The sequence below is a fragment of the Callorhinus ursinus genome, unplaced genomic scaffold (assembly GCF_003265705.2).
Source record: "Callorhinus ursinus isolate GAN/ISIS: 27379988/994484 unplaced genomic scaffold, GSC_fseal_2.0 scaffold5, whole genome shotgun sequence".
NCBI lineage: Eukaryota > Metazoa > Chordata > Mammalia > Carnivora > Otariidae > Callorhinus > Callorhinus ursinus.
In genome coordinates this window covers 13,333,446-13,355,037 of record NW_027397067.1, presented here as the reverse complement: position 1 = coordinate 13,355,037, position 21,592 = coordinate 13,333,446, and the positions used below count along the sequence as shown (strand labels likewise).

General features: G+C 39.8%; 1 protein-coding gene across 2 annotated transcripts in view; it reads right to left on the bottom strand.

Moving 5' to 3' along the window:
• The window catches only part of CLVS1 (clavesin 1), a 174,766-nt gene that overhangs the window by 129,782 nt on the left and 23,392 nt on the right, over positions 1-21,592 (bottom strand). The window lies entirely within an intron of this gene.

Here is a 21,592-nt window from a genome sequence, read left to right as displayed (position 1 = left end):
AGAAATTGTGAGCTGGGGATTTTTAATTTTTTTATTTTATTCATTTATTTATTTATTTATTTTTTAGAGAGAGAGAGTGTGAGCAGGGGGAGGGATAGAGGGTGAGAGAGAGATTTTTAAGTAGGCTCCACGCCCAGTGCGGAGCCCCTCATGAGGCTCCATCTCAGGACCCTGAGACCATGATCTGAGCTGAAATCCACAGTAGGACGCTTAACCCACTGAGCCACCCAGACACTCTATGGGCTAGGGATTTTTAATTATTTAGTTAATTTATTAATTATTTTTGCTCTACAAATATGTTTCTCAAAAAAAGCTACTCATTGAATTACCCTGCAGTTGCATGTGTTTGAATTCCTTTAGACTGGCTTCAGCATCACACAATTTAAAATAAGAAGCTTAAACATATTTAAATCTTAAAAAAAAAAAAAAAATATTTGTTCACTTTGCAATAATCTTTTTGAATAAAGTCTCTCCTTAATAAGTCCAGATTTATTTTTTTATTTGACAATATATTCTTCCACAGTAGCATCTTGGAAAAATTTGAACCGTTGTTGTTTTTGTCAATTCTGAAACCGAGTGTTTTTAATTAATAATTAACCCCAAAGTTTCCTTTCCATTTTATTTTTCTGGCAGGCTTCAGTTAGTCATGAACCTTTAAGTCAGCCTGTTCTCTTATCCTTAAGATCTTTACAGGACTCACTGGTGCCACAATTAGGATAGGGCCTTGATTTTTAAAGAAATTTTCTGATTATAATTGCTTCTAACTATGATGTTTACCTATTTATCATTGGATATGTAGATACTTTATTAAACTTTCAAATTTTCCCATACTTTATTCTTGCCCTAATTCAAAGGGTATTTAAAAAAAATTTTTTTTACTTCTGAAGCAATGTAATAAAACATAATCAGTAAATGCATATGAAAATAAAGAACTCAAAAACTTTAATGACATAAAGACAATCCATAGGTATTTTAGATGCTAACTCGCATTATTCATAAAAGACACAGGAAAGTATAAAAAAATACGAACAAAGCTACAATGTCATACAGCTTCCAGTTAAACATGGCAGATTGAACATGTGAGTTTATTTCTTCTCCATTTAAGCTCCATTTATGGACTAGTAAAGGAATTTTTTCTTAATGCATAAACCTAGGGAACAAAGAGAACATATGGAGAAATATCAAAAAATTTTGGGACTTGGCAAGAAGATGGACCAGTGGTGCCTGATGTGATAGGACCAGAGAAAGGAAGCCAGTAAAAAGCAAGTCAGCATGTGCCTGGAGATGCTCAGGAGGTAGAGTCTCCTCTGAAGGCAGGGACAGGTGGTGAAAACAAGGGGAGTCCGTGGAATGAGCTTAAAGGAACAGTTAGACACCCAGATGCCCACTCAGCAGAAGAGGGATACTTTACTCTCTGGGGGTTGGAACAGAGACAGGCTTTGGGGCACCAAGCCCAGCTGAGGCCTCGGCCAAGGGCCAAATAGGGGTTAAGTGAAAGTCTATTTTTGAAACTGCAAAACCACCTGCTCTCCTTCCCCCACTCAACTCCCAGAGAGCTGGCAGCCACCCTCCCCCATGGTCAGAAGATTGGGAGGACAGACCTGCAAAGGAAAAAAGACCTACGGACACGGACATTCAGGAGTCCTTCAGGGAAAAAGGCAGCTTGCTACCCCGTCATGCGACCAAGGAGCTCACCAAGGTGCAGGCCCCTCTCGTGCATGCACAACTTCCAAATGGGTCCTTAGTGCTCCCACTCTGAAAGATGCCTTGGCCAAGGATTGGGGACAAATGAGGAAACAATTAGCTTGGAGAAAATGAGAAAATGCAAAAAGAGTTGTAATTAATATCCCCAGGGAGATCAAAAAAATATCGCATCTCTCGGGTGGAAAAAGCATAAGATGCTGTTGACAACAACCAGGTATTTGTAGAAAACTATGACATCCTATACGAAAAATGCAGAAAAGGATGAGGAGGTCAATCAAGGAAATCTCAAAAATAAAAAGGAAAATAGAACAAAAAGACAAACAAATTCAAAAAGTGGAAAAACACATTAAAAAAAATTTATAAGTTAACTCCTACAAAGCAAGTATTCAATGAATAAGAATTAACAAAAATCAAAATCAGAGAAAATGAAGGAGGAGATTTAACAATAAAAAAATGATAATAAAATAAAAAACTTTCCATGGACTTAAGCATGTGAGTTTTCAGATTGAATGGGCTCACGGAGTATTCAGTCGAGCAAATGAAAAAGACCCAGACCACACACATCAGGATGAAATTACAGAACACCAGGACATGTTTCCTGACAGAGACTCTAGGAGAGAAAAACTGGAAGGACACAGGATTTAAATATCATTGGATTTCACAGCAGTATCGGAAGCTTGAAGACCATAAAGTAATACCTTCAAAATTCTGAAGGAAAACAATTTCCAACCTACAAATTTGATGCCAAGCTTAGTGTAAGGATGAAGTAAAATATTTTTCGACCTACAGTGTATGCACCCTCATGCACCCTCAAAAAGGCTCTGAAATAAACCAAGAAAGAGGAAGACAGAGGATCCAGAAAATAGCAGACATGACAAAGGAGAAGCAAAAGGGGTTTTAAAAAGGATGCAGAAGAAAGAGGCGCCTGGGTGGCTCATTGGGTTAAGTGTCTGACTTTTGGATTTGGCACAGGTCATGATCTCATGGGTCCTGAGATCGATCCCTGCGTTGGGCTCCAAGCTCAGCGGAGAGTCTGCTTGAGATTCTCTCTCTCCCTCTGCCCCTCCCCGCAATTGTACATGTGTGTGTTCACTCTCTCTCTCAAATAAATAATAAACAAATCTTTTTTCTAGGTTTAAAATAACCTATTATTTATTCATTATTATTTCACAGAAAAGAATTATCATGTGAACACTAATGAAAAGAGAAATTGAGTAGCTATATTAATAGATAAAGTAGACTTCACTGCAAAGAATGTTAACAGGGGTAAAAACCAAAATAGGCCATTTTATCATTCTAAATGGGTCAAAATAAATAAATCTTTTAAAAAATAATGAAAATAAAAAGGATGGAGAAGGCTGGTGATGTGGAGCAGCAGTCCAGCAAGCTGGTGGGTTTGGACAACTGTAAAGAAAGGACTTCCCTAACTAAACAAAACAGAAATATTAGCAGTTGTGTTTGAAGGAACTGAGAGACTTAGCCCCATCATGTGCTGGGGGTGAGTTACTGACAGGTGCACACGCACTGGCCCCTAACATTCGCAGGCCGAGCCAAGAGTTAGGACAGAGACCTCCATCCCGAGGCCCATAGCCCACCAGCTTCCCCCCGTCCTGGCTCTTTCCTCCACCATGAGAGGCTTTGCACAGACCCATGGATGTTACTTTAACAGCTGCCCGTGGGTCAGTCCTTGGCTTGGGAGCGTGCACATAGCAGCACCTTCTGCTTTTACCAGAAGGGACCCGAAAGGGACATTCGGACCATCTGGGCAGGAACTTGTGGAGTCCAGAGTCTCAGGAGCAAGCAAGGTCTAGGAGGACAGAGGGGCATAGGTTCCAGGTGCACATGTCTCCATCCCCTCAGCCTCCTGGGGTTAAACTTTCACAGTAGAATTACCGAATAGTAACTAAAACTAAATTATGCATGTGGGAATTAGAGGGAGAGAGAGAGGTGGAAAGACGTTGCCTACTCTTCAAAAGCTATTACCATTTGACTTTTGAAACTATTTACATGATTATCTGAGAAGATACAAAATTAAATTAAAACAAAGGAGATCATTAGAAGGAAATAACTGGGGGGGAAATAAATGAGGAAAGAAAACCAGAGGGAAAATATAGAAATGTCAAAAGGGAGGGACAAAAAATTCTTTAGTAAAAATAAAGACAAATAGTGGAAGAATGTATAGGTCCAGCTTGCAGACATAATAATAAAAATTTCCTTTTAGACCCAGTGCACCACCCTGCAGAGCTTTCGTGGATTGTCATTCATTAATTTTATTGCCTTAATTTATTCCTCACAACATGCCTCTGAGTTGGTCTGTAGCATTTACCAAATGTCCAGCATAAACAGACCGCAGGGCGAGGAGGGAAGCTAAGAACAAAAGACAAATAAATCTTGGCTTCCAGGAGATTTACCTCCCACTGAGAGACAACCAGCATAAGTGGGAAAACAGGACTACACAAGTAAAAAACACGCAGAAATCCTATCTCAGGCAGATGAGAAATGAACACGCATGCTGGAGAACTTCTGAGGCGTCGGGGAATTTGCAGTTGGAAAGAGGCTTTATAGAAGTAATGGATTTGAATGATGCGTTGAAGGAAGGAAGAAAAGACAGCTCTTGGAAGGAGATAAGGGAGGTGATAAAGAGTAAGATTGGCCAGGACAAGGTCAAACAAGATAGCAAACAAACAAGCAAACAATGCTGAAGAGGTAGAGCCTCCTGCCCACCTTGACCAGGTCTAACCTGCTAATCCCGCCCATCCGGTGTGTCCAAGACAACCCGCACCTTCCAATTCAAACTCTACCTCCACCTAAGCCATAGAACGTGCCCTATTAGGAAAGACACCAGTAACGTCTCGCTCCTCTACACCCTTAGCCAGGGTCCCACACCCTCATTTGGGGCACTTTCAGGTTGTTCTGCCATGTGTCTGGATCCAGTATTCCCTGAATCGCAAGGCAACACAGCAGGAGGCCGACCTTTAACATTGAATTTGGGTTGGAATTTCTGCTTCCCCCATTTGCTACAGCTATGGTATTGGGCAGGTTTACAAAACTCCCTCAGCCTGTTTCCCTACTTACAAATTGGGCATAATCATAGTCTAACTTGCAATGTTCTTGGAAGAAGGGAGATGATGCATGTGACATACTTGTCCAAGAGTAGGTGTGCGAGACATGGTAGCTGCTATTATTACTACCGAGGTTATTATTTTTATGTAAATATTCTTTTGTCAATTAAACTGTACATATCTCGAGAACAGTGACTTTGCCTTTTTCCTTCCTTGGGATCATAGTGCCAAGCACATGGTGGATACTATTGAATCTGAGCACACTGATGAAGACAGGGCTGCTTACTATACAGTGTATTGCTTAAAGACAGAGAATCCCTTGGGGCGCCTGGGTGGCTCAGTCATTAAGCGTCTGTCTTCAGCTCGGGTCGTGATCCCGGGGTCCTGGGGTCGAGCCCCGCATCGGGCTCCCTGCTCAGCGGGGAGCCTGCTTCTCCCTCTCCCACTCCCCCTGCTTGTGTTCCCTCTCTCACTGTGTCTCTCTCTGTCAAATAAATAAATAAAATCTTAAAAAAAAAAAAAGACAGAGAATCCCATGCCACTAATTAAAGTAATTCTAAGTGCTGATAGCTGCGGGAACACCACTGAATCCAATCCAGACACAGGAGCAAAGACAATCAGGTATAAATTCATTGCTCCTACTATGTTGTGACGCCATTTAAATGAGAAAGAGAAAAATGCCTTCGAAAATATCTGAAAAATACTTACTTCTAATGTGTACGTAGGTATAAAATCATACAGAAAAGCTGAAACATTTAAGTCAGAGTTGGAGTTGGAACTAGAAGCCCAATTTGATTTAATTCAGCAAATACTGAGGGCCGACTGAATGAAACTCTCTGAGCCAGACATGAGAAAGGGAATAATATATGGTCTTTGACTTTAAAGAGCCTATTTAGGAGAAAAGAAATAAAACATTTACTTACAAATAATAGTGCTAAAAGTGATTGGTGATTTTCTGTTCATTGTTCTATCCATTAATACATAGAAATGTAAAACAAGGTTCTGGATTTTTTTAATTTATTTATTTTTAATTTAGGTTTCTTTCTTTCTTTCTTTCTTTTTTTTTTTTTGAGAGAGAGAGAGAGAGGGAGTGAGCACATGAGCAGGTGGGGGAGTGGGGAGGGGCAGAGGAAGAGGAGAGAGAGAATCCCAAGCAGCCTCCATGCTCAGCTCAGTGCAGACTCGGGGCTCAATCTAATGATCACTGTGAGATCATGAACTGAGCCAAAGCCAAGAGTCAGAGGCTTAACCAACTGAGTCACCCAGGTGTCCTGAGGTTCTGGACTTTAAACAATAGAACATTATTCTGGCAACCAGAATGCTAACTGTGCTGATATCTACACATGTTTATACCCATACTGACCATATTTTAAATTGTTGGGATTTTAAAGTCACTTAGATTATTTCAAGATAAAATTTTTGCAATATACAGAAACAATGCTTCCCCCGCCACACACTCTTTTTAACTAAAGAGAAAAACTTGGCTATGTTCTTTAAAAGACTCATTCGGAATTCTCTCATGTTTTCTACATTTCTTAACAGTTTCATTTATACAACCATATATGGTGAGACATACTTCTGTGTGTGAGCTCTTCTTGCCTCCAATATAAGGAGATCTACCTTAGCTCCTTTTTAACAATAGCCTGAATATTGTATTCATTGAGAGTTGTCAAATCAAAAATCCTTTAACTGAAGTGAACCATGTTTTTAGGGTTTCCAAGCATTAAAAGATAAAATCGACATTTTCCTGGCCACATTTATTATGTGGAGTGAAATCCTCCTAAATCAACAGAAGAAAATGCCTTTGAAAGTATCTGAATGCCAAGTCTATTTTAAATAGAACATCAGAGTTGGAATTATGGACCTAAAAATTCTTCCTCCTTCATTTCAACAAATATCTATTATAGCATTTATTTATGTCGGGTCATCTGCCTGGTGCTATAAGGAATACAAAAATCAACAGGACTTGGCTTCTGGGGTACCTTGTTCATTACAAATTCCTCCCATTTCAGGAGACGTTTCTCTGTAATGTGATTAAGCTGACCCTCCATCCGGAGATGGAGCTTTTTTCTGACCCTCTTCAAACCAGGATGGTCATATGACTTACTCTGATGAATAGAATGTGGAGAAGTAACATGTGAGTTCCAGAGGCTAGGCCTCAGGAGACTTTGCAGCTTTTGCCCTTTTTTGTCTTGGGACCTTGTAACCACCATATGTAGAGAAGCCCAGGGTTCAAGACGACTTGGAGATAGAGGCCCAGCTCTCCAACTGTTGCAACTGAGCCCAACTCACAGCTGACCCTACAGCCAGATGCAACCACATGAGTGAACTCAAGTAAAACCAGCAAAGAACTATCCACTCAAGCCACAGAATCATGAGAAATAATACATCACTGTTGCTTTAAGCCACTTTGATACAGTTTGCTATACAATAATGGACAACAGACCCAAATCGATGCCTGGAAGTGAAATTCTGCTATAACAAAAATTTAAGACCTGTGTGAGTTCCTGCACCCAATTCCAGCATGTGCTGCAAGGGCAAGGGAGATTCTCACCATCAAGCAAGTCTCTGACACAAGCTGAGTGTCCTAGAATCCAACTCAGTTCTGACACTGTCTACCTGGAGCTAGCAGCAGATCCCATAGGTTAAAGCCTCGGTTTCACAATATTGCCCACCCCCACCCTTCAGATGCCAGTCCCAAGCCCAGGTGGACATCTGTGCTTCTGACCAACTGGAGGTTCCAACCATTGGAGGTTCCAATGACTCCCTCCTTGGGTTGGATTAATTTGCTACAGCAGCTCAGAGAACTCAAAGAAACACTCTAGTTACTATATTACTGGTTTATTATAAAAAGCTATAACTCAGGGACAGTCACGTGGAAGAGATGCCCTGGGTGAGGTATGAGGAAAGGGAGTGGAGCTTCCATGCTCTCTTGGAGTCTGCCCCTCTCCTCAAATCTCCATGTGTTCACCAACCTGGAAGCTCTCCAGACCCCTTCTTTTTGGATTTTTATGGAGGCTTCATTACATAGGCACAATTTATTGAGTCATTGGCCATTGGTGACTGATTCAACCTCTAGTCCCTCTCCTATTGGGGGAAATCATCCAGAGGATATGACTGCCAGATGACCCGTAAGCTGGACCCACAGGATCGGAGGATCCTCACTCCCTCTCCATCCTTAGAGTGTACATTTTGCTTGCCTTCCTCATTCCCAGAAGCTGCCCCCAAGGACAGAGCCTTGAGATAGTGATGTGGTGTTGAGATCATCTGGATGGTATACATGATCAAACCTAGTTAAAACCTCTGTATAAACTTTTAAGATTTGGAAGGCAGGTACGGAATTCTACTCATCCTGTGGCCACCCAAGACAAGCCTCTTATGTAAGTTCCCTTGTTTATGAAACCTGCCATCTAGCAATCTGTAGGGGTGTCCCTCTGCCCTCTGCATCCGGGCTGCTTTCAGATTACACCCAGGAAGCCCTGGGAGGTTTCCAAACTAACACTCCCCTCTGGGAAATCAGTGGGGTTGGACTGAAAATTCCAACTTTCTAATCACAGGGTTGGTTCTCCTAGCAACCACCCCCCATCTTTAGGCGTGGTCCGAAAGTCACCTCATTAACATAACAAAGAAACCGTTATGCTCACATCACTTAGGAAATTTCAAGGGTTTTAAGAGATCTGTGCCAGAAACATGGACAATGGCCAAAAATATATTTCTTATTATAAATCACAATACCACAATGTGGCACTGGTTCTGGGTTGCAGGCGAAGGCTGAAAGGCAGTGAAAGGGGTCATTAGTAAAGGCTGGAAGAACAGAAAGGAGTTGCTATTAAAGGCTGGGGAATGGCAATCATGTTATGGAGTGATGGAACATTTACATGACTGTTTTCTGAGCTAATGCGGAGCGAAAAAATGTACCTAAAGGAACTTGTAGCTGTGGCAGCAAGTGTTGACTGGCACACTTGAGCTATGTATGATAAATTATGTCATATAAATTATGTCAAGGGAGAGATGAACTAAAGAAGGAACTCCTCAGTCTGCAAGCAAAACTCAGAGGCGAATTTGTCAAGATGGACAAGAAAACAATTTCATATTCTTGGTCTCTCCAGTGCTCAGCCTACAAGAAGCAGGCTGAGAAATCTACTCTGCGGCAAACCTAGGTTATTTCTTAAGGAAAAGGAAAGATGTTCAGGGGGCAGAACCAACAGCCCAGAGTCAAGGAGAATAAGAAACCAGGAAAACAGTTCAAAGGAGCAGAAACAAGCTCTCATTAAAGAATATTCTCTGTCCCTAAAGTAGGGGGAATTGTCAATATGACCCAGCTGGATTTCAAAACTGCTGTGTGCCAGTGACTGCTATGTGTTTCTTGCCTTCCCTGGGTTCTTCCTACTCTTGAATATGCATGTTTATTGCAGTCATTCATGCTGTGGTATGTTGGTTGTCTGTGGACAGACAATCTAATTCATAGATAGCCAGATCAAGAGTTGCTGTTCCCACAGTACTACACCAGAGGAGCCTTGTCTACATCCGGATCTGATGGGAACCATGGGATCATGGCCTCAGAGTTTGATGCTGAAAATTGAGGTGGGACTGTGGGGGAGGATGTGAGTATATTTTGCATTTGAAAGGGATGTGAATTATTTTGGCCAGATGACTCATCTTCGCACTCAAAAACCTCAACAATTTCTTCCAACCTGCATATCCTCATGCAACCTCACTTTACCATTCCTCCCATAAAGAAGTGGAGTCAACTTCCTCATCTCTTAGATTTGGACTGCCTGGGAGTTGCTTTGATACTCTGAGAGGATGTGGTAGAAGTGACACCTGGAAGACTCAGCCTCAATGGTCTTTGTAGCTTCTGCCTTTTCCTTCTTGGAGAACTGCCCTAAAACTACCATGCTTTGAAGCAACCGAGGATAGAAGAGAAGCCCAGCCATCCCAATTATGCCAGCTGAGCCCAATGCCCAATGACACCATCCCCCCTCAGCGAAATGTTGCCTGATGAGTGGGCAGATAAAACCAGGAAAGAATCACCCAATTAAATCACAGAACTGGAGGAAATAATAAACTGTTTTTTTAAGCCACTCAATTTTATGCAGCAAAAGATAGCTGAGCATTTCTTGTTCTTTCAGTGCTTGTAAAATTTTAGGAGAGACAAGATATGTACATTTAATTAAAGATGCATTTAAGAATGTGCTAAGTATCATAAGAGATGCAATACTAAATTTTGGGACGTCAAACAGGTATTGGTGTGGATGTGGAGAAAGAGGACCCTCTTGCACTGTTGGTGGGAACGCAAACTGTTGCAGCTACCCTGGAAAACAGTGTGGAATTTCCTCAAAAAGTTAAAAAGAGAACTAGTCTATGATCCAGTAATCACACTACTGGCTATTCACCCCCAAAATATAAAAACACTAATTCAAAGGGATACACACACCCTTACGTTTATAGCAGCATTATTTACAATAGCCAAAGTATGGAAGCAGCCCAAGTGTCCACCGACTGGTGAATGGATAAAGATATGGCATATACATACATTGGAATATTATTTAGCCATTAAAAAGAATGAAATCTTGCCATTTGCAGTGACATGGATAGAGCTAGAGAGTATAATGCTAAGTGAAATAAGTCAGTCAGAGAAAGATAAATACCACATGATTTCACTCATAAGTGGAATTTAAGAAACAAAACAAACAAGTAAAGGGAATAAAAAGAGGGAGAGAGACAAACCAAGAAACAGACTCTTAAATATCGAGGACAAACTAATGGTTACCAGAGAGGCGGTGGGGGGAGGGGGAGGGGAAATAGGGGATGGGGGTGAATGAGTGCACTTGTCATGATGAGCACTGGGTGATGAAAATAAAAACTTAAAAATATTAAATAAAATTTGGGAGTTCAGAGTAAGGGCGACTCAATTTTGTTTGGAAAGATGGGTGAATTTCTATAAAGAAGACAATTTTTAAACTGAATCTTAGAGAGTATTTTAGTTAAGGAGAAGCATAAACAGAAATCTTAAGTTTTCTTGGAGAGGAGGCTCCTTAATTTCCCTTATTGATTTATTGAGGGGAGAGAGTAGTGCTCCCAAAAGGAGTAGGAGTGGGCCGAGGAAAATGGGAACCATCATTCTAGCTTATCAATAGCCCTTTCCTCTGTTTCCAGAAGAAAAGAAGAGCGACTCTACTTTGTATTTCAGTTAATAACTAGCTTACCTTATCTTCGTTATTGGATGAGACAAGGTGGGTAAAATCTTCTTTGGGCAGGCTGGCAGAATTTCACACCACCAGTGGCATTAGGGATCCACAAAACTTATCCCTTAGGCAAACGTTGTCCTAGGCAGCCACATCAAACCCACAGAGAAGCTCTGCAGGAGAGAGATGTGACTCTCTGCTACCAATCCTTCCGCCTCTCATCCCTCGTCTCAGCCTGAGAATCCTTGGAATGCTGATGCCAATTTACAGTAAAAGTGCATTTCTTGTTCTTGTTGAAAGAGTTTTCCAACGATCCACATCAGAGTCTAAAGGGACTTACCGCATTTCAATTGTACATGACCTTAAATGAATATTAGAAAAGAACATATCTGTTTCTGTAAATATGAGCAAGCAGAAAATAAATCACCAGATATTTAGGCACACTGAAGAATTTGATCATTCATCCAATACATATTTAATAAGCACCTAGTATGTGCCAGGGACTGTTTTAGGTGCTGGGATATACCAGAAAACAAAATGTAAAAAGATCCCTATTCTCATTCTAGGAGTTTATATTCTAGTGACGTTGGAGAAGGATTGAAAGGAGGATAACCATTAAACAAATAAACTAGAAAATATCTTCGAAAGTAGTAAGTGTATGGAAAAAAGGAAAAATTGAACAGAAACAGGGGAATCTGGCGTGCAAGCATTGGGGAGGGATTACGGTGCTGAACTGGATGGTCAGGGTAGGCCTTACTGAGAACATGAAAGGAAGAGGGAGAGAAACTGTCAGAAATATTTACTTCCCTAAAGTAGATTTTTGCAAGACACAAGAGAAAATATTTCTAAATTTCTCACTTATCCATTTAAAAAAATCCCAGAGAATATTGCATCTATGGAACTTTAAGAAGCTGAAATGAAATGAAAGGGGCCACTTTGGTAAGAGGAATTGCATGGGCACAACACTACACCTTAATAAGAAACAACAGCAGAGTAATCAACTGTAGCAACATGGGAAATATTTCGTGATATAAATACTCCAGTTAGAAAATTTACAGCACATGGTATGTTCCAAGAAAACAAAATGTCATGATAACAACTGCTCCGAAGCATAACAAGGAGGAATTTTTCAGTAACTGAAAGGAGAATGAGGAGAAGAGAGAATAAGGGGGACTCTTCTAGAAATCCAGAAGAAAAACATTAAGTCACCCAGAAAAAAAATCCACAACAAAATTAGGTTGTCAGACTACCTAAGTCAAAGTGCTAGAAGGCAAGCCAACAAACCACTACAGAAAAAAGCCTCTGAGCCTATACCCAGGCAAGCCATTCCTTACACATGAAAACAACAAATGTATATCCTCAGCTACTTGAGCACGCAGAATTCTCTACCAAGGCCATCTTCCTAAATGAGCCATTGGAAAATCTATGCCAGAACAATGAAGCAAATATAAAAAGAAGTCGTAATGGAGCAATCTTGGTAGAAGGCAGGCACTGAGCAGAAAAATGAATAAGATGCAGAGATGAATTTAAGTGTTTATTTAATTGTGTTTTAAATGGTTATAAAACGGATTACTAAAAGGTATTTTGTAAGTGAATTAATCGATCACTTTTTCTATTTGTAAGACAATAGAAACTAATTGATGGCATCCATAATCACAAAATTATGAAGAAAAATCAGGATTGGGGAGGCACCTGGGTGGCTCAGTTGGTTAAGCGTCTGCCTTCTGCCCAGGTCATGATCCCGGAATACCAGGATGGATCCTTGGAGTACCAGGATGATCCCAGAGTACCAGGATGGAGCCCATTTCCCCCTCTCCCTCGGACCCTCTCCCCAACTCCTGAGTGTCTGCCTCTCCCCCCCACCCTGCCTGTGCATGCTCTCTCTCTCTCTCAAATAAATAAAATCTTTAAAAAAGAAAAGAAAAGAAAAGAAAAACCAGGATTGGAATGGTGGAGAGTAAAGGGAAACAGTATTAAACTTTTTATCTTTCACAAGAGATACTTTTTTAAATTACTAATTTATCAGGGCACCTGGGTGGCTCAGTCTGTTAAGCATCTGCCTTCAACTCAGGTCATGATCTCAGGGTCTTGAGATTGAGCCCCACATCAGGCTGCCTGCTCCGCCAGGAGTCTGCTTCTCCCTCTGCCTCTAGCCACTCCCCGTTCATGTGCATGCTCTCTCTCTTCTCTCAAATAAATAAATAAAATCTTTTTAAAAAAGGAAAAAAATTACTAATTTATTACTTACTATAAGATTTTACTTACAAAAATCCACTTTAGAGAAGTAAATATTTCTGACAGTTTCTGTCCCTCTTCCTTTCATGTTCTCAGTAAGGCCCACCCCGACCATCCAATTCGGCACCGTAATCCTTCCCCAAGCCTTGCACTAAAAAAATTACTAATTTATTACTTACTATACTTACTATTTATTACTTACTATACTTACTATTTATTAGACCTGTTAATACAGGTCTAACATCGTCTCTGAAAAATCTAAGTTTACCACTATTAAAATTGAAAGCACAAAGCTTATCTTCTAAATTATTGCTAAAAAATAACAAATAAAAATAAATTTATACAACAAAAATAAACAAACCAGAAAAAAACACACAAACAGCAAAAACAGTAACAGCACCATCCATAACAACTGTAACTTATAAGAAACACAGCTGAAACAAAGTAATATAGAAAAACTTAAAACAATTGAAGTGGCCAAAGGCAGAGCAGATCCCACCAGGGGAAAAGCATTTTAGTATCTGATAAGTCAGAATACTTTTTTTAAAAAAAAGAGCATCGTTTTGTATGGATGAAAGCTATAATCAATGCTGAAGATATGATGAATAATATAGTACTTATAGGAAGCAAACCTATAGAGAGATTGATAAAAATATAATTTTATATGAAGAATTGACCCACTGCTATCAATTTATGACAGAATACCTAGGTAAAAATAAAGAAATAAAAGTGGTTGATAAAATAAAGAACAAATTTATCAATATTTTTAGAATATGCTTAAGACCCAAGAAAATACAACATTTAAGTAAGGTGAATAAATATAAGGTAAATACACAAATATATTGTTGTTATTGTTGTTGTTGTTATACATTAAAAATTCTGCTTAATGTGGTAGAATAGGCTGCTGCCAGAAAGCAGCAACCTTTCCTCACAAAGAAATGTGAGGTAAATATAATTTAAAAATATGAATTCATAGCTGAAATCAAAAGTAAGAAAGAGAAATCTCCAGGGGTTACAAATGAAGCAGGAATCATCAAAGGAATAAGTGACTGAAGTCTTGTGAAGCAACTATCCAGATCTATCTCTTAGGGTTAGGGTTTTAATGCTTCCACGGTGATGAGGCAGGAGTTAAGGTCTTGAGACTGAAACTGGAAATGTCTCCCTAATAAAACAAGCAGCTGGGACATGGGGACTCCCAGTTGTAACAGGAATAAAAGAAATTCTGCCTGCCTATCTTTGGGCATGATATAGAATGGGGCTTTCATTTCAGTTCATGGTGGGGGTGGGAGGTGTGCAGGGGGAGGACAGAGATTCTGTTTGCAGATGACATATTATATATAGTAAAGACTCCACCAAAAAATGTTAGAACTAATAAACAATTTGAGTAAATTTGCAGGATACAAAATGCACTTGCATTTCTATGCACTAACAAACTGTCAGAAAGAGAAATTAAGAAAAGAATCCCATTTACAGTATCAAAAAGAATAAAATATTAGGAATAAATTTAACTCTGGAGGTAAAATATTTGTACACTAAGAACTATAAAGCATTGTTGAAAAACTAAAGAAGACATGAATAAAAGGGAAGACAGTCTGTATTCATGGATTACAGTAATCAATATTGTTAAAATGTCCATACGATGCAAAGCAATATACAGATTCACTTCAGTCCCTATCAAAATTCCAATGATAGTTTCTACAAAAATAGAGAAAACACTCCTAAAATTTATATGAAACCACAAAAGAGTCTGAGTAGCCAAAGCAATCCTGAGAAAGAACAAAGCTGGAGGAATCACAATTCCTGATTTCAAACTATATTACAAGGGTGTGTAATCAAAAACAGACATTTGCATCAGTGGAGCAAAACAGAGAGCCCAGGAATACACTCATGCCTATATTATTATAGACAAAGCACAAAAAATATACTTTGGGGAAAGGTCATATTCTTTTCAGTAAACGGGGCTGGGAAAACTGGACAGTCACTTGCAAAAGAATGAAATTGGATCCCTATCTCACTTACACCATACTCGAAAATCATCTCAAAATAAATTAAAAACTTGAAGATTTGAAACCATAAAACTCTAGAAGGAAATTAAGTAAGCTCCTTGACGTTGATTTCGTCAATATATATATTTTTTGATCTGATACCAAAGCAAGGCAAAAAACCCAAAAATAACCAAGTTGGATGACATAAATCTAAAAAGCTTCTTTTTGCACAGCAAAGGAAACCACCAACGAAATAAAAAGGCAACCTACAGAATGAAAGAAAATATTTGCAAACCACATATGCAACAAAGAGCTAACACCCAAAAATATACAAGGGACTTACACAATTCCATAGAAAAAAATAAAAACAAATAATCCAATTAAAAATGGGCAAAGAACCTGAATAAATATTTTTCCAAAGAAGACATACAAATAATCAAGAGGTACATGAAAAGATGCACAACATCATTAATCATCAGGGAAATGTGAATCAATACCCCAGTGAGCTCTTTCCTCAGACCTGTTGGGATGTCCATTAGCAAAAGAGAAGATATAACGAATGCTGGCGAGAATGTGGAGAAGTGGGAACCCTCGTGCACTGTTGGTGGGAATGCAAATCGGTGCAGCTACTATGGAAAACAGTATGGAGGTGCCACAAGAGATTAAAAATAGGACTACCATATGTTCCAGCAATCCCACTTCTAGGTATATATCCAAAAGAAATGAAATCATTATACCCAAGAGGTGTCTGTGCTTCCATGCTCACTGCATCATTATTCACAACAGGCAAGGTTGAAAACAGGTGTCCATCATTGGATGAATGGATAAAGAAAATTGGATATACAGAGCTATAGATAGATAAACAGATAGAGAGATATAGATTGATGGATAGATAGATAGATAGATAGATAGATAGATGATATATTATTCAACCTTAAAAAAAAAAAAAAAAGGAAATCTTGGCATTTGTGACAACATGGATGAACTTGGAGGGCATTACGTTAAATGAAATAAGTCAGTCAGAGAAAGATAAATACTGCATGCTATCCCTCATATGTGGAATCTAAAAAAAAACAAAACAAAACACTTCAAACTCATCGAAACAGAGAGTAGAGCGGTGGTTGCCAGGAGTTGGGGGTTGGGGGAAATAGGGAGAGGTTGGTAGAAGGTTACAAGATGAATAAGGTGTAAGAATCTAATTTACAAATGGTGACTATAGCTAATAACACTGCTCTGTATAACTGAAATTTGCTAAGAAAGTAGAACTTAAGTGTTTTCACCAAAAAAAAAGGGGTGGGGGATTATGTGAGGTGACGGATGCGTTAATAAACTCAATGGTGGGAATCCCTTTCACAGTGTATACATACAGCAAATCAAAAAGGAAACAAAAAAATTTTTTCTGAGTCTTAAGATTGATGATTTGAATGTACTTAAGTTCCCTGAAAGCAGGATCTTCTTCTTGTTCAACTCTGTGTCCCTGGCATCTAAAAAACATCAGGTATCTCAAAAACAAGTATCTATTGAAAGAATGAACAAAAATGAGTGAAACAAAAAATATATCAAGTCCCAAGCAGGATAAAAAAATAGGTAGATAAGGGCGCCTGGGTGACTCAGTCGTTAAGCATCTGCCCTCCACTCAGGTCATGATCCCGGGGCCCTGGGATCGAGTCCCGCATCGGGCTCCCTGCTCAGTGGGAAGCCTGCTTCTCCCTCTCCAACTCCCCCTGCTTGTGTTCCTTCTCTTGCTCTCTCTCTCTCTGTCAAATACATAAATAAAATCTTCTAAAAAAATAAAAAATATGTAGATAGAAAACACCTAGATACAACACCAGAAACCAAGAGAAATTTTAAAGCCACCAGAGAGGAAAAACAGATTACCTGTGAAGGAATGTCAGTTAGACTGACAACACACTTTTTTAAAAACAACCAGAATGCAATTAATTAATATCTTCAAAATGTTGGGGGAAAATCATTTTTAATCTCAAGCTATATGCCCAACTAAATTATTATTTGAGAGTAAAGGAGAAATAACATTTCAAACATACAAAGGTTGTTAAGACAGTTCAGTAACCACAGCTCCTCACCTCAGCAAGAAGGCAACAAAGTCACAAAGAGAAATCAGGTGCAAGGTTCAAAAGTGAGCAAAGAAATTGCTGAAAAGCTTGGTAGATTTAAACAAGCATTAATTGCAAGCGATAACAACAACAATAACAGTGGGGTTGAATAAGTGGCACTAGAACAATAGACAGCAATTGTTTTTAAAGATGGGGAAGTTCTGAGAAATTTTCTTCTATTATTCTGGATGAGAATGGAGAGATTGACTGGCTTTGCACTTCTTAGCAAAATCTACTGGTAAAACAACTATACTGCAATTTGGAAAATAACATGTAAAATAATAGGAACAGATAACTTCTAAACCCAAAGGACAGAAGTGAGGAAAAGCATGAAAAAATAAAACCTGATTAGACCAATGTTTAACGGCATGTGAAGCAAGGGGAGGTACAGACTGTCGTGGACTGCTGATGGGTAGAGAGACTGGAACACCGTTTCTGGAAAGCAATTTAACTACATATTCCAAGAGCCATAAAAGTGTTCATTGCTTATTAATTCAACTTCCTGGAATTTATCCTAAGGGAGAGAAAGTAAAGATGTGGTGAAATATTTTATATAATTCATTGTACCATTATTTATACTTGTCAAAAATTGAAAATAGCCTAATATCTAAATGACATTGAGTCATTAAATGAGTTTCACACTATTCAGTCATTATTTTGTGCCCAACGCACATTGAATAAACTAATAAAGTAATCATGATACAATTTTAAGTGAAAAAAAGCAGAATAATAAAAAGTAGTTGACATCTACTGAGTGCTAAGTATGATCAGTCATTTTTCTGAGGCTTTGCTTATATTAACTCCTTTAATACTCATTATAGTACTTGGAAGTTGATGCTATTATTATCATCATTTTATAGGTGAGGAAATTGAGGCACAGAGTATTTAACTTGCCCAGGCTCAGGCAGCTAGTAAGTGGTAGAGTTCTGACTCATACCCAGGAAATCTGAACACAGTGCTTGAGTTCTTTACCACTGTGTTGTCCTATGTAGATTCATAAAGGTATGCACAGAATAAGGCCAGTTGTGTCTCTGTGTGTGTGTGTGTGTGCGTGCAAAATATACCTTAATTCTCAATGTCAATGGTTATAGCTAAGTGGAGCGATTATGAATAATTTTTAATGTCCTAACACTTTCTCCATTTTCACGATTTTCTTCAATGAAAATGCTGACTTTTCATGTAAAGGATAAAGCCATCAGCCCATTTGACAACCATTCTATAATACTATCCTAGTAGAATGTTTGCCTCCCCAGGATACCATGCAATTGTACTCACATGTAAACCAGTAGATGGATAATCTAATGTGGTGGTCCTTAAACTTCTTTGGGTTGTGAACTTCTTTTTTTTTTTTTTTTTTTTTTATAGATTTTATTTATTTATTTGAGAGAGAGAATGAGATAGAGAGAGAGCACGAGAGGGAAGAGAGTCAGAGGGAGAAGCAGACTCCCTGCTGAGCAGGGAGCCTGATGCGGGACTCGATCCCGGGACTCCAGGATCATGACCTGAGCCGAAGGCAGTCGCTTAACCAACTGAGCCACCCAGGCGCCCTGGGTTGTGAACTTCTTGAGAATCTGGTGGAAGCTGGGTCCCTTCTCCACCAATGCACGTGTCTAAAATTTCAGGAGATTCACATATTCCCAGTAGCCGGTTATAGACCCAAAGTCCCTGCCCTCTTAAGAACAACCCAAGTTAAGGTGCCTCGCTTTCTCAGCAGCTTCAACTACCTGGCCCACTGCAAAGAACAAGGAAGAAATCATCTCCTGTGTTTCTCTCCCTGACTAAGGTCTTTGACCCAATGATCCTTGCCAACGTCCCCGCCCCTGTCCCTATCTCTGGCTGACTGGATACTGAAGGGACCAAACAGTAGAAATTCAAATCTATCAATATAAAAACTCTGGCCATGGTGATGCGGCCAGGTTCTTATGACATATGAGAAGAGAGTAATAGCTCAGGTCAGGAGCTGAACGGAATGGGCTCTGTGACAGCATTGCGTGAATCACTGTTACCTTAGAGAACATATGGAGACAAGACAAGGCATATAATAAAAAAAAAATAAGCAGAAAGACAAGCTATTTTATTTTGCCTAGCATATTCTTGATGAGAGACAAAGGGCTTATATTTAATAGCTAGAAAAGTCAAAAATACAAAGGATAAAAAAGTAAGTAAATACAAAGGATAGTCACCACTTTGGTAAAAATGGGTTTTAATCCAAATATAAATTAAGATATAGGTCCTTTCCTATTAGGCTGAGGGAAGTATTATAGGGAAGAAGGATACATCAGTCAGAGGGGTGTGTTGTACGTGAATCCAAGGTTAGAGAAACCTTGGAAGAAAAATCGCTCAGGTTTTCAGTTTTGCACAGTTCCAAATAGATGATACAGTGGAAGACACTTCATGCCTTGCCTGCTGGTGCATTAGGCAGAACTGTATTTCTGAGCATACAGATGAGATGTTATAAAATTCATGCCCTGCTACAGCTCATTTACTTTATTCCCGGGGAATCCCCATAGGTCCTCACCCAAAGCATAGAATTCAACAAGCTCAGTTTTCTGACTTCCTAGCCCACAGAAAATTAGGAGAGAAGGTTTTGAAGCAAGCCCACTAACATTCATCAATTAAGAGCTAAGAGAAAAAGTGCCCCCCCCAAACAAAGTATTAGGAAACACATATAGCGAGCCAGTATGGGCCACGTGGCATGATGGCAAACCCATATGCCCCAGGAATCCCCATCCTGATAGCTATTTCCTAGCCCAGGGTACAGTAATTTATATGCATTGTACTCACCCCTTGTCATGAAGAAAGTGTTCAGTTATATTTAACGAAGTAGCAAGTATACAATGCATTCTAAGGTTGTATTCGCTTTTTAACCAAACCTGAATAAAATAAAACCTTAAACTTGGCCCTTAAAAGGCAGCCCTCAACTATTTGAAGACTTCACGTCTCTAGAATCCCCTCTTCCCTTACAAAGAGATAAGGTAAATGAGGCATTACAGTTATTATCCTGGGAGATTTCACAGATCAAATATCAAACTGCAATCTACCTGCGGGGGTGCAATATACTAATCAATATGCATGCTATAAAATTATATGACAGATTAACTCATCAGAAACTCATGAGGAAATGTGTGATGACCAAAATCCACACAGACCTGTCAGGGTGAGGAGGACACTGAGTAGAAATCAGAAGCCATTCACTAAGAATGAGGCAGGGAATCAGGTTCCATTCCCTGAGCTCTGCAGGGAAGGTAGCACCCTGAACAGTAAAGCTTTCTATATGTGAAGGCTTTTCTTAGCTTGGTCTGATGCACAATGACACAGATAGAACATAGAATTTGAGAGATGAGGGGCGTCTAAGCGTCTGCCCTCGGCTCCGGTCATGGTCCCAGGGTCCTGGGATCAAGCCCCACATCGGGCTCCCTGCTCCGCAGGAAGCCTGCTTCTCCCTCTCCCACTCCCCCTGCTTGGGTTCCCTCTCATGCTGTCTCTCTCTCTGTCAAATAAATAAATAAAATCTGAAGAAAAAAAAAGAGAAGAACTTAGAGATGAGAGAAAATGATGGTAGTCATGCACTTCACATCATTATTGAATGATTGGCACCTGAGCTCAAGTCACACAGGGGATGGAGCCACTGGGGAACCCCACAATATTGGCTCCAATTCTGGCCCTGGATTCCTCCTGATGCTTCTACAACACTCTCTGTCTCCCTTCTGTCATGCTGAGAATCACTGGACAAGGGGTAGACAGAGCACCCTAGTCTCTCCCTCCCTCCTTCTCAGGTTCAACTGCATGCAACTCCAGTCCCCTCCACAAGAGTATTGTCATTGAGAAGAGTCTAGAAAGAGCCTCTCTGTTTGGGCTTTCTATCATTCCAAACTTCTCCCCACCAAGTCAGTTGAGGGGACTCTCCTGAGCTCTACTCTGTACCCATGGATACCAAGAAGAAAAAAACAGCGTTCTGCCTCCAGGAGCTTCCCTGAAGCCTGAAAAAGTGTGCAGCAAAGATTAGTGTGACAAGCATTCAGGGAAGAACAAAGGAGAGATCAGTGCTGCCCCAGACAGGGGCAAAGTTTCTTAGTGTGAATATGAGCTTTGAAAGATGAGTAGGACTTGGTTTGTTCTTAAGCCTAAATCCCAAATTCCTTATGGCAAGCAAGGATAATTCCTGGCCTCAGCCTACCTCCTCAGCTTCCTCTCTCTCCATGTGAGCCCTTAGAGTCTATGCTCAATGCAACTCACCAAAGCTCTCCCGTTGGGGCAGGCTCACTCTCACCCTAGATTCCTGCAGAGTATGCTCTTTCTGTCTC